The sequence below is a fragment of the Palaemon carinicauda genome, unplaced genomic scaffold (genome assembly GCF_036898095.1).
Source record: "Palaemon carinicauda isolate YSFRI2023 unplaced genomic scaffold, ASM3689809v2 scaffold344, whole genome shotgun sequence".
In the NCBI taxonomy this organism is placed as follows: Eukaryota; Metazoa; Arthropoda; class Malacostraca; order Decapoda; family Palaemonidae; genus Palaemon; species Palaemon carinicauda.
This window is the reverse complement of record NW_027171124.1, coordinates 102,501-117,500: the sequence shown is the minus strand read 5'-3', so window position 1 is coordinate 117,500 and position 15,000 is coordinate 102,501. Positions and strand designations below refer to the sequence as shown.

The window sequence follows — 15,000 nt, the reverse complement described above, 5'->3', positions numbered from 1 at the left end:
CAATTTGGGCCAGGTTATAAATAAAAATGTCAAAATAAACGACAAACATTTGCTAAAATATGACCCTTGACTCTGACTTCCTGTCCCTTCACAGTTTGCATCTAAATCACTAGTGGATCCAGGGGGTCGCAACCCCCCCCCCCCCCCTTTTAAAGAAAAGAAGTTTGACTGTTAAACTTGAGGTTTTCAAGAAAAAAAGTTTGACTGTTAGACTTGGGGTTTTTAAGGGAAAAAAAATGATTGTTGAACTCATGGTTTTCAAGAAAAAAGTTTGACTCAAACTTAGGGTTTTCAAGAAAAAAATTTGTCGGTTAAACTTAGGGTTTTAAAGAAAAATGTTTGTCTGTTAAACTTGCAGTTTCCGACAAAAAACAGTTTAACTGTTAGACTTAAGTGTTTCAAAATTAAGTTTGACTGTTAGACTCGGCATATGGGTTGCAAAATAATTATTTTGTAAATTTTCTCTGTTTTCATGTTTCTTCCTTTATTAAGTTATTTTGTTGTTTACAAGTTTTCCTACAACGGCCCTCTTGCTCAAAAGCTACCATTTTAATTACAAATATGTAAAGTACGGTCAATATGATTTCTTATTCCCTTCAATTTTGGGGTTTAAGTTTATTTTCTTTTTGTATTGACTCTTATTCATAGTCCGTTTCAAAATTTACCCTTATGTCTTTATTCTCGACCCATAGTAATTTGAAATCATAAAGTATTTGTGGCTGAAAGCATGAATGTCACGTACATTATTGATGTCATAAATACCCTTGTTAAAAATATTCTTAATCGTTTAACATGCGCAATAGACTAGGATGAGTTCAAGAGCGTGGCAATCAGCTCAGTTACCTTAATAATTTATTATATATATATATATATATATATATATATATATATATATATATATATATATATATATATATATATATATATAGAGAGAGAGAGAGAGAGAGAGAGAGAGAGAGAGAGAGAGAGAGAGAGAGAGAGAGAGAGAGAGAGAGAGAGAGAGAGAGAGAGAGTTATGGTCAGTTATGAGATTGATTATGCTTCATTAATCTTTCACATATCATTTCTTTCAACTCTGCAATTGTCGCTTGGAACCATATAGTTATTTTTCACGGAAAGGACATAACTTTCTTATGAGTATTTCTCTCGTACTCTCTGATTTGAAGAGATCTTCTGTAGATGACTGCTAAAGGGAAACTCGCTACTAAACAAGAACTGATTACCATAAGTCGTAACCATTCTACATTACCATCATTATAATAATCCAAAAATAATCTATAGTCATTTGATATCAATATCAAGAAGAATTATATATCAATTGCCAAAAAATATTTTTTCCAAGTCAGAATAATGGGGACGTTCGTAGAATATATTTTTTTTAGATATAGACTATAGTCATATCGTTTAGGTAGTAGGTTGGCCAGGGCACCAGCCACTCGTTGAGATATTACCGCTAGAGAATTGTTGGGTCCTTTGACTAGGCAGACAGTACTACGTTTGACTCTTCTCTCTGGTTAAGGTTTATCTTCCCTTTGCCTACACATACAGGGAATAGTCTGGCCTATTCTTTACATATTCTCATTTGTCCTCACACCCCTGCCAACACTGAGATTACTAAATAATTCTTCTTCATTCAAGGGGTTAACTACTGCACTGTGATTGGTCAGTGACCACTTTCCTCTCAGTAAGGGTAGAAGAGACTCTTTAGCTATCGTAAGCAGTTCTATGAGAAGGTCACTCCAGAATCAAACCACTGTTCTCCAGTCTTGGGTATTGCCATAGTCTCTGTACCATGGTCTTTCACTGTCTTGGGTTAGAGTTTTCTTGCTTGAGGGTACACTCGGGCACACTATTCTATCTTATTTCTCTTCCTCTTGTTTTGTTAAAGTTTTTTATTGTTTATAAAGAAAATATTCATTTTAATATTGTTACAGTTCTTAAGATATTTTATTTTTCCTTGTTTCCTTTCCTCACTGGGATATTTTCTATGTTGGAGCCTCTGCGCTTATAGCATCTTGCTTTTCCAATAGGGTTATATCTTAGCAAGTAATAATAATAATAATAATAATAATAATAATAATAATAATAATAATAATAATAAAAGATAAAAATGATAATGATAATGTTAATTGCATTGGTTTCGTATGAAGAGATATTGGCCACCTTATGAAACTGGTACGCTTTGATTTAGTTATAGTAAATGCCAGTGTATATTACATAACTTTTAACTAAAAATACAATCAACCTAGAGAGAGAGAGAGAGAGAGAGAGAGAGAGAGAGAGAGAGAGAGAGAGAGAGAGAGAGAGAGAGAGAGAGAGTGTGTGTGTTTCTAGAACTATAATGGCAAACCATTAATAATCCAGAAAGAAAATTCGACTGCAGAAAATCTGGACTATTACTTCATCTGTATTATTACCAAGGAGCTAGATTAATGTTTTGAATTAGGGGATTTGTTTTCAGTTCGTTATCACTATATATATATATATATATATAATATATATATATATATATATATATATATATATATATATATATATATATATATATATATATATATATATATATAATCAGCCATTGTTAGAACAAAGGCCTAAAATACGCCCTTACACTCCTGTCTGTTTATGTTCTTTCTTTGCTAGTCTATAGCCACAAATTTTCCTAGCTCATCAATCCATTATCTTCTCTTCCTTCCCCTGCATCTTTTGAAATCTCTAAGGACCCCTTGTGTTATTCTTAATGTCCATTTATTATCTATTTCCTTTTTTTATAAGTTTTTAGAATATCCTCCACATTAGTTTGCTTTCGTATCTATGTTGCTCCTTTGCTGTGTCTTAATGTTAATCCCATCATTTTTCTTTCCATAATTTTTAGAGTTGTAACTAGCTTATGTTCCAAGTCTTTTGAAAGGCTCAAAGTTTCTGATGCATAATTTATTACTGGCAGGACCATCTGATTAAATACTATTGTTTTTAGAGAAAGTGGCATTTTACTTTCATAATCTCATTTTCTTTACCAGATCTCTCTATCCCATGGTTATCTTTCTTTTAATTTTGATCTCATGATCTTTGATCTCATATTCATTAATTATCTCTAGAGTATCTTCCATAACCCTTATTTGTTTTCTCTCTTCATTTTCCATAGTTTTCTTAGTCTTACTCATATTCTTTCTCATTCCTACATATTTGCTTTCGCTATTCAAATCGTGTAACATCTTTTGTAATACCTCCAATGATTCATTAAAGATTTATGTCATCTGCAAATATTAAGTTGTTAAGATATTCCCCATTAATGTTAATTCCTTTCTTTAGGCACACTGCGAATAATTAAGGAAAGATGGGGTATACCTGTTTAACTCTTTTCTAATGGAATTTTCTCTCTGTTTATGTAGTTTTAGGTTGCTGGACTTCCTATATAAACATCTTCAAATGCTCTAACATAGGATTCATCTATTGCTTGTCTTTGAAGGGTTATCATTACTGCAGAAGTTTGACAGAATCAAGGGTTTTCTCATAGCTTATAAATGCCATACATAGTGGCTTGTCATACTCTGTTGATTTTCCACTAGCTGCTTAATTACATTGATATGGTCATTTGTTGAATACACGCTTCTAAAGCTTGCCTGCTGTCTTGGTTGATTAAATTCTATCTGTCGTTCTATTCGGCCTAATATGATCTTTGTAAAGATTTTCTATAATAATAGGAGTAAACTTATTGGGCGGTAATTTTTTAAGTCCTTTATTTGTTTTTCCAAGGTATAAAGAATTCTTGCAGATATTTTGTATAGAGTTCCTCTGGCTTTATTACTATGAAATTTCTCTCTCTCTCTCTCTCTCTCTCTCTCTCTCTCTCTCTCTCTCTCTCTCTCTCTCTCTCTCTCTCTCTCTCTCTCTCTCTCTCTCTCTCTCTCTCTCTCCATATATATATATATATATATATATATATATATATATATATATATATATATATATATATATATATATATATATATATATATATATATATATATATATATATATATATATATATATATATATTAGTGTGCTACTGTTATTAACACACATTGAGTATGTGTTGTTTGAGATGTTGAGTCTTGAATTAAAGTCCAGCATTGTAACTTTAAAATGTTTTATTCTCTAAAAACAACAGTGTTAAACATCTCCATCACAGGAGTATAGCTGGTTTGGTCGGATGACCAATTCAGGTGAAGTATAGATAAGAACTGGCTAAAATATCGATATCACAGATATCGTATGTTTAGTTGTCTCAGCATTTAAACACAATATGTAAACTTTACATTCGTGTAGGAAGACACCTGCATCCGGTGACGACACAATCTTTCACACGGTATGCATTTGTGTTTATGCTTCAGAAAAATGTTACATTGCTGAGGGATGCAAAATACATCCTGTTATATATTTTATCTGACTACAGCAAATCTCACGCTAGTTGCTTCTTTCACAATGAAATATTACGTCATGTATTTTAAACATGTAATAACTAACTATTACATTAGCTCGGCCAGCTATCTCAATTTTTTTTCTAAAAATTTAACAACACGCCAAAATATGTTTACTAGGAGTGTGACTGAATATATGTATTATTCTTTGTTTAACTTTAGCCATAAGCAAATGAGGACGAATGTCCAAATAGGCACATAAAAAAAAAATAATAACAATAATGCATATGAAAAGATATTACCAAACAAAGAAAAAAAATGCATGATAAATACAGATCACATATATGGTAAATTGCTTAGCTAATGATTATATGGTACCCAAAAAAAATACTGATATACATATGATTCGGTAACTTGTTTAAGAATAATTGTAACCTTTGTCAGAAACATAGATTAACACAATACGGTAATTAATAATATTTGTTACCTTGGTAAAGATTAAATTTTAGTGCACAAACACGAATTCCTGGTACGTACACGTACCACGGTTTCGTACATATATATATATATATATATATATATATATATATATATATATATATATATATATATATATATATATATATATATATATATATATATATATATATATATATATAGGGCTTATATATTTTATTAGATGCCCATAGATTCTGTTATTTTTATTATTTTTTTTTTCTCTTTTCTTTTAACATTCTGGCTTATATATTTTATTAGATGCCGAGAGAAAAAAATGATTTATTTTTTAAATGTTTTTTAAATGAATTTTTAACAATGCAAATGTTCTATAGTTTCTTCAATTACATATTACTAGCGTACTAACTGCTTTTCGTACACACGCTATTTCCAGACCATTTTACCCCTTTAGCGAATGAGGTGGCCACTTCAAACGGCTTTAAACTGAATTAAATAAGGAGTTTTGTCTGGACATGGCAAAACGTACTGTTTTAGCTGCAAACTGTTCCGTAACCTACGCCAAACAAGGATGTTCACGGCGATAAATATCATCACCGTCACACTTAATCCTGCTAGTAGTATGGGGTGAAGAAATTCCTTATAAGTCGGTGACAGGTGGTCCATCTCAGTCAAATTCATTAACCGCTTGGCTACCTGTTTGTTGTATGGGAGAGGTAGTGATGGCATTGTAGACGTCCACGTGAAGTTCGCGAAGTAGGCTCGTTCTCTGATGATAGTCCTTATCCCGGTCACCATGGAATTAGTGAAAGTCCCGATACAACCATCTGCTGCAACAAAGATTTTTGCATAGGACGTGGATCCGTCCGGGCATGATACATTGAAGCCGTCCTTGTCGTATCGTATCCACGAGCCATTGTTCAGTCTGCAATTGAACTCATTATTGTCAAAGGGATAAAGGTTATCCAGACAATTTTCACTTGTATGGGAGAGAGCACCGTCTAGCACTATACCTAACTCGCATGAATCCATTAAGTTTTTATGGAATTCAAATGAGTCAGCTGTACATATTTTTCTATCCATTGCGTCTGAACAGTGAGTTAATTGATTTAAGTCTTTAATGACCGTATATGTTTCCTTGTCTGGGGAAATCAATACGTGTCCTGTCAAACTGGAGATTACTGGATTTGAGTGATTCGTCATGAAAGTCGGAAATGGTGATATCCTGTAAGATTGCCAGGCATCAGAAGAATCAAAGGGAATTGTAATCATAATCTTGTTATTTTCAACGCTTACTGTAATTAGGCTGTAATAAAATTCTAACCTACGTTCGTCTAACAAAGGAACATAGCCTAGTTTATCCCTTCCGTTCTCCAGAACTAACTTTAAGTATTTTATAAGCAACAAATGGGGCGACAGTACACCTTTAGTTGCTGACGTGATAGCTTCTACATAATCCTTGGATTTCTCAATGAAATGTGCAATTCTGTTATGTATGTGATCTATCTTTGAATCATAATACGTTAACATTGCCAACAAATCCTGTACTTCCATAATCTGACTGATATTACTGGAATGTTCATTTACTAAATCCATAATTTGATTGATTGAAGCTAACTGATTCCTTAGTTCTGACATAATCAATTCATCTTTATGAGTCAAGAACTCAATTTTTTTATTTTGATTACTAATCTTAAGACGATTGGAAATTCCTAAACCTAAACTTGCAATAGACCCAAAGATGTTTAATGCAGCAAAAATAAACGGGTTTTGTCTTTCTTTATGTTCGTGCCCTACAGTCCACATCAAAAGGTCACGAGCCAAAGATTCTGTCTCGTAAGTCTTATTTTGCAAGTCATCAGATAGCATCTCTGCAACTTTTAGTGTCGATCCAAGCGAACTCTCTGTAGTCAAATGAAAATGTCTTCTATGCAACTCATCTAATGAGACAGCAAACCTTGAAATGGCGCTTTTTAAGATAGTGACATCATTCTCTGGAAGAAAAATTTCTTGCATATGCACTTCTACAGCTACGTTGCTCGATGTAATAAAAACGTCTTCTTGTCTTTCAACTATAGTGCCATATTTAAAATCTATACTTTTAGTTTTAGAGCTCGTCCCACACGAGAAAAATGTCTGAGTGAACAATATCACTCCCAACAACAAAAAATTCATCTTGGAAACCTGTAACGAGAAAAATATATGCAATTACTCGTGTATTAAGAAGAAAACTTTTAATCACACAAATAAAAATTTTTCCCTCACTTTCCCTCTTTTTTTTTTTTTTTTTTTTAATTTCTTATGTGAGTCAATGGTACTATTCTCTCATCCGTGGGTTGGGATACGTTTTGAACTCTAAACCTATTGGCCGTTAATGTTTCCAAAATGTTAAATGGGCCTTCAAACTTAGGTGTTAGTTTATGATTGAGTCCTTTACGTACATTTATCTGTATATATACATTATCACTCACGGTATATGTTTTAGTTGGCTTCGCTATTTTATCATGATTCCTTTTCATTATGATTTGTGATTCTTCTAAATTCTTTCGAAGGATATCATATCGACTTTTGCTTGCATTTATACATTCTTTTAAAGGATTTGATAGATTAGTTGTTGGCGTTAATACATGGAAAGGCGTTCTAACTGGGGTACCATACAATGCTTCATGCGGTGACATTTTAATTGATATATATTATATGAATGATTCAGAGTACTCAGTGCCGCAGGTATTGCAATATCCCAGTTGGGGTCTGATCCCCCTAGTGTTACTCTTAATATATTTAAAACCTTCCTATTTGCTCTTTCCACTAGCCCATTCGACTCTGGGTGATATATCATGGTATTTATTTTCTTTATGCTAAGGAATTCACACAATGAGGTAAGAAAGTGATTATTAAATTCACCACCTGAGTCTGAGATTATCATGTGTGGAATTCCATGTTTACAAATGTAACACTCGTAAAACTTCCTAGCGCATTCAATCGCAGTTTTAGTTTTAAGCGTCATTAGTTCTGTATATCGAGTTAAAGCATCTATAATTACTAAGAGGTGCTTATTTCCTCTGTCTGACTCGTAAAATCCTGTTAACAAATCTAAATGTATTCTTTCAAAAGGTTGATTGGGCACGGGATAAGCCCCTAGGCTGACAGGTGTTTTCGTATGCCCTTTGTTTTCCTGACATGTGCGACAATTAGCTATGTGTCTTTTTATATCTGTAAGCATCGTATGCCAATAAAACAATGATTTGGCTTTCTGTGACATTAATGAGAACCCCGGGTGTCCATGTAATGGATTTGCATGCAACCAATTCAGGACAGTGGAAATAAGTGAGATTGGTACTACTACCTGGTCGTTAATTACATGTGGTGTATTGCGGGTTTTCCTTGTCACAGTCCTAAACAGAATATTATATTTAGATTATATAATTCTGCTGCTTATACTTTATATATCCCTTTCCTTATGATTGCCTTTCAAAGCATTTATAATTGCTTCTATTTTCTGATCTTTTCTTTGCTCAGTCTGTAATAATTCAGCGCTCCAACCTAAATCTTCTTGTTCAGATATCGTTTTAACAATAGGCATGGATATTGATATATCTATTAATTCAGCTAAAGGCTCCGTACAAGATGACACGGGGTTGCGTGATAATGCATCCGCAATGATATTTGCTTTCCCAGGTAAATACCCGATTCTTGCGCCAAAATCTTGAGTGATCAAATGCCACCGAGTTTGTTTAGGGCTGTGGTTGAAGCCTTTAAAGAACTCGGTTAGCGGTTTATGGTCAGTAAGAACCTTAACGGGATAACCGTAAATTATGAACTTAAAATGCACTAGTGAATTAACAATAGCTAGCCCTTCCTTGTCTATTACTGCATACTTACTTTCGGAAGTTCTCAGTTTTCGAGAATAAAAAGCTATCGGGAAAAATTGTTTATCATATTGCTGAAGCAATACCCCTCCTACTCCTAAGTCTGAGGCATCTGTTGCAATGAAGAATTCCTTACCGAAGTCAGGAAATTTTAAGATAGGAGAACTACACAGTTCATCTTTCAAGGTATTAAACGCCTGTTGATGATGCTCAGACCATATGAAATCTACGCCCTTCTTCGTAAGATCAGTTATAGGAGCGGCTATTATTGAATAGTTGCGTATAAAACGCCTGTAATATCCACTACAACCCAGAAATTGCTGTATTCCCTTGACATTAGTAGGTATGGGAAAATTACGTATAGCCGACACCTTATCATGGACTACTTTAAGACCTTGGCTTGACACCATGAAACCCAAATATATTAATTCTGTTTTGAAAAATTCACACTTACTAATATTTACCCTTAAGTTATGTTGTCTTAATCTATGTAGTACTAGTTCTAACTTACGTAGATGTTCTTCTAAGGTGTTGGAAAAGATTACAAGATTATCCATATAGGCATGCAATATATCCCCTAACAAGTCTCCAAACACTATATTAATCATTCTTGTAAATGTTATGGGAGCACAACGTAAACCAAATGGCATCCGTAAAAATTCATAATGTCCCTTGGCTGTGCTGAAGGCTGTGTATGGGATACTATCTTCTTCTAGTGATATCTGGTGAAAGCCTTTAAGTTAGTCCAAACTGGTAAAACATTTATTCTGACCTAACAAAGACAAAATATCGTCAGTACATGGCACTGGGAATCGCTCAGGGATCGTCTCCTCGTTTAGACGACAGAAATCTACGCAGATACGCCATGTTCGATCTTTTTTCGGTACAACTATAAATGGAAAATTACAAGGGCTGTTTGATTTCCTAATGACTCCTTCTTCTAGCATTTTACCTACTTCATCATTTATTTCATTCTGGAATTTCATAGGGAGTCTGTACGAGGGTACATAGATAATTTTCTGCTTGTCCTTTAACCTTATTTGATGCTCGATCACATCTGTTTTTCCTAAGGATCCATGATCCATCCGTAGTGGAAAAAACATCATGATATTTAGTTAAAAGTCCAAAAATTTTCTGCTGAATTTCTTCGTCTTGAATGTCTTTATTGATTTCATTTTTAATAGATTGCAAAAGGGATTCATCCACAACTGATTGAGAGTGATTGATTTCAGCAACGGTAAGAATACGATGTTTATAAACTTCTACATCCAAGATATGTTGATTTTTGTGAATTACTAAACTGTTATTTAAATGATTACAGACTTCAATATTACATTGTTGATGTGAGCCTACTGTATAAATAGCTTGTGTGACAGACAATCCGTTAGTTTTCAAAGTGTCGGAAAGGATTAATATTTCAGATCCCGGTAATGTTTTCTTTATTTGCACTATTAAATTCGAAGGTACGTTTGGCTCGATAGATTGCGTGCAAGATGATATTACGGGTGAACGAGAATTCTGCTGGGTCGCATATATTATTTCTTTATTAGTGAGACAAGTTATTGGTTCTTCAACGTACGTTACAGTTACATTTGTCGTCTCCTTTTTATCCAAAACTGATTTTAAGGTATTAGAAGACTTATAGAATTTCCCTTTGATATACACGCCGTGCTTGGCAGGGGCTAAGACAATGTTTAGATTTCCCATAGATGGGTATCCTATAATTACAGCTGGATACATATCAATGTTTTGTACAACAACAAATGTATCGGCAAACGTGCGTTTACCGACTTTGAATTGAACATGAGTTATGCCTATGACATTTAATTCATTATTTCCTATACCCGAGAGTCTAACTCCGGATTTTTTTATCGGAAAGTTCAAAAACAACAAATGATGTGTCCTGAAATCCATGATATTACGTGGACTACCAGAGTAAAAAAATAACGTAAAGTATTTGTGTTCTAAATTTACAGCATATAAGGTTGGTCGTAACTCATTTTGGCTTATTATTGTATGAATTCGTTGCAAATCTACGGGAGCATGCACTGTTCTACTTAATTCGGCTGTGTGTTTCATAGGAAAATCTATTGCCTCACAATGATCTGATAAAACATTAAATTGATTATTCAATATTATTGATGTTGACATGAATGACCTTGACCCAACATTACTCTCTTCCCCACTGGAGTTAATTATGTGGTATTTGCTTTGCTCTGCACATTCTGAAAATTAGTCTGACCTTGCGAGGTCTGGTTTGACGACCCAGGCTCAGTGATATTCGAAGAAGTGTTTGTTTGTTTCGGACTCTGAACTACATTGACATTTGGCTGTTTCTTCTTATTGTTAAAATGAGGATTTTTCTTTTTATTTCCATATGGAACTGACTGGGGAATTGACTGTGTATATCTGGGATTCTGTTGTGTCTTACGCGAGTAACACTGACTGTATGAATGAGTCGAACTATTATGTATCGAACAGAATTTCGTTCTGCAGTCCGCGATTAAGTGACCTTGACGTTTGCAATTATAACACGTCATTCCCGCTACTTGACTATTATTAACTATGTTCACTTGTTGTGGCTTTGTTTCATTCTTTGCAAAAACTTGAGTTAACACGGGATCGAGGTCTGGACACTTAGCCATTTGTTTCTTTATCTGTTTATATACATCCAATTCCGTACTTGCAGGCGTTAACTTTTTATCAAAACACCACACTAAAGCTTCAGGCAACATAAGTGTCATGCAAGTTAAATACATTAATCGTAAAAAATCTTTCACGGAGATGTTATCTCTAGTAACCCAAGTGGAATTACCTAAAATATCCTGATATTCATTAAGCCTATCAGCTATGAGAGCTGCTCTCTCAATAACATTTAGCCGATTCATAGTGGCTTGATTAAGTGTATTTCTTAACGTTAATACTACATCCAAGGCTTCTTCACCCCCATAGACCGCGCGTAACCTAACTTTGAAATCATCCCAGGTAACTGCTTCTTGAAATGAAACACCTCTTAAATATGCACTCGCATCCCCCTTAGAAAAATCTATAAAACTTTTAGCTTCTTGTAATTGTACAAAAGGGTCTACGATTTGTTTGGCATTTAAATGGGCATCGACGGATGAAATCCATGACTCCACATTTTGAGGCAAGAACCCATTAACCCAGGAGAGGATTAATCTGTCCTACGCCACTAGGTCCAGGGGTGGGGCTCACAGGGGGCGTCATGACTGCTGTATTTCTTTTCCTATCTCTTCGACCCCTTGCAGTTCTATCAAAATATCTATATGAATACAGACGTCCACTGCGTAAACGCATAAGCACTCAATGATAAAGATTATAACAAAATTCCCCAAAACAATGCTACTAATCCCAAGACATTTCCCGAGAATTTCTGAAAGAAAACGGAACACAAAGATATTTCCCGAGAATTTCTGAAAGAAAACGGAACACAAAGATATTTCCCGAGAATTTCTGAAAGAAAACGGAACACAAAGATATTTCCCGAGAATTTCTGAAAGAAAAAGGAATTAGCACAAAGAGAGAAAAAATTCTAGATGAGAATTCGGAATTGAACACAGTTTCCTTTAATGAAAGGAAAATAAAAGATTAGCAAACCACTCACCCCAGTAATAATCGACTAACGACTCGTGATAACTACACTTCACTGCCCAAACTGAAATGAATTTGAAAATTGTACTTAGCTTTTATATGGTTCTGTGTGATGTCGCCATATCCTCTCTCTCTCTTGATGTTTGGGTGAATGTGTCCATCCGAGTTTCTCTCTCTCTCTTGATGTTTGGGTGAATGTTTTGGTCCAATTTCCGTTGAATGTAGTGCTTCCTGGATATGTTTTGTAAGCGTTGAACGTCAGTCCTTGGGTTTCCTAGGATGTTGATTGGAAGATCCAGTTCATCAGTTTGTATGTATAACATTCATCAAATGTTTTAGTCTTCGATGGACTATGATACTTAGTCAAAATTGTAGATTCCTTAATGTTGATTTCTTGAAGATCTTTCTCTGGTTTTTACAGCTTTATTTTTGATATCTTGAAGATCTTCCTCTAATTCTTAGAGTCTTATTATTAATTTCTTGAAGATCTTTCTCTGATTCTTAAAGTTTTAGCGCTGCCACCATTTATTAGTGTGCTGCTGTTATTAACACACATTGAGTATGTGTTGTTTGAGATGTTGAGTCTTGAATTAAAGTCCAGCATTGTAACTTTAAAATGGTTTATTCTCTAAAAACAACAGTGTTAAACATCTCCATCACAGGAGTATAGCTGGTTTGGTCGGATGACCAATTCAGGTGAAGTATAGATAAGAACTGGCTAAAATATCGATATCACAGATATCGTATGTTTAGTTGTCTCAGCATTTAAACACAATATGTAAACTTTACATTCGTCTAGGAAGACACCTGCATCCGGTGACGACACAATCTTTCACACGGTATGCATTTGTGTTTATGCTTCAGAAAAATGTTACATTGCTGAGGGATGCAAAATACATCCTGTTATGATTTTATCTGACTACAGCAAATCTCACGCTAGCTGCTTCTTTCACAATGACATATTACGTCATGTGTTTTAAACATGTAATAACTAACTATTACATATATATGTGTGTATATATATTACACCCAGTATTCTATAAGTGTATTTTCTAATACTTCGATAAAGACAAATTATTTTCGATTTACTACTGTATTAAATTTCAACCGCGCCCCCTTCCTTTTTGTATGTAGTTACCAACGCCAGATCTAAATGTCAGTACCATTCGTTTTTTATGCTTATTTATATGTCGGTGTGCATATTCCTGTTTTAAGTTAAGCGCTTTTATTTGCTTTGCTGTGTTGGAACACAATTTTTTACGAGGGAGTAAGATAAATTCTCAGAAAACTGTTTTATCGGTTAACTTTTATTCTGTTCAGTACCAGGGGCAAAACTACTATTTTTCGAAAGTAGATATTTAAATGGTTTTACAATGTAATTTGGCTGCTATAATTTCTTTTCAATATCATTTGTAATTTTGAAATATGATAAAGTAAACAAATATATGTGGCATGAAACTCCATAATTCTATAATTGTTCAATAATTTTACCGGTTGTGAATGGAACGTATGTTTCAAACAAAGTTGAGGTTTTAATTTGTGAGGTAACTTTTATGGTGGTCTTTATCGTTTCTATATAAAAGAATAGTACAGTAGATAGGATGCAAACGGAAAAAAAGGAAAATCGTCATATAAATAAAAACTAGCTTTTTCTACGGAGAAATGTCTAACATGCAGAAATTAAAAAGGTTTCATGATATAAAGGTTGAATTTCACGAAACCCTTCAAACTTGGATAAAACCAAAACTAAATAGTCATCTTCTGTTCAATAGTTGCTACAAGAAGAATGTAGTAAAAGAGATGTGGAAGATTGAAATCATCCTTCTCTCTCTCTCTCTCTCTCTCTCTCTCTCTCTCTCTCTCTCTCTCTCTCTCTCTCTCTCTCTCTCTCTCTCTCTCTCCAAAGTGGTAAAAATTAATTCTATATGAGCTTGAAATAAAGATATTGTGTTTCGGATATGAGTCAAGTTTGAAGAAGTGGAGAGGTTAACTTCAATTCGACGAGTCGAGAATTGCTGTTGGTTGATAGTTGAACGAAAGGATGCAGGCGCTCCAATAATTACTGTATAATATGACAAAGATGAGTGGATTTTCTCCCAGCTCGACGAGACAGACAGAGAAAATAGCCGCCTTGATCGCCGCAAACGGGCCCTCCATTACCTGTTACGGGATGAGGACACTGAAGATATCCATCATGGGTTGGGATTACGACTGGCCTTTCCTGATCGCAGACGTCAAGGTGCCCATCCTGGGCGCCAATTTCCTCGCTCACCATGGACTGCTGGAAGATGTGCATCGCAAACGACTAGTCGACCAGGATTCATACCGGCCCTCACACCTCACCAGCGGGCCCAGCCTTCCCAGGGTGTGTTTAGTCAGGCCTCACGAATACGGCCGCCTGCTGCAGGAATTCCTGGAGGTCTTCAAACCTGAGCTTCGCCAACTGGAAGGGGTCCTGGCCAAGCAGGGGATATTTCACCATATCTCAACAATGGGCTCCCCTACCAATTGCAGGTTTAGACACCCCCCACTGCAGAAGCTACAAGACACCAAGGGCGCCTTCCAGGTGATGGAGCGCATGGGAATTTGCCAGATGGCGTCCAGCCCATGGGCCTCTCCGCTGCACATGGTCAAGAGCCCCGATGGGAGTTGGAGCCCCTTTGGCGATT

General features: G+C 35.0%; 1 protein-coding gene across 4 annotated transcripts in view; it reads left to right on the top strand.

Moving 5' to 3' along the window:
* Positions 1-15,000, top strand: part of hdly (hadley) — a 106,364-nt gene that overhangs the window by 1,459 nt on the left and 89,905 nt on the right. The gene's annotated exons all lie outside the window — the stretch shown is intronic.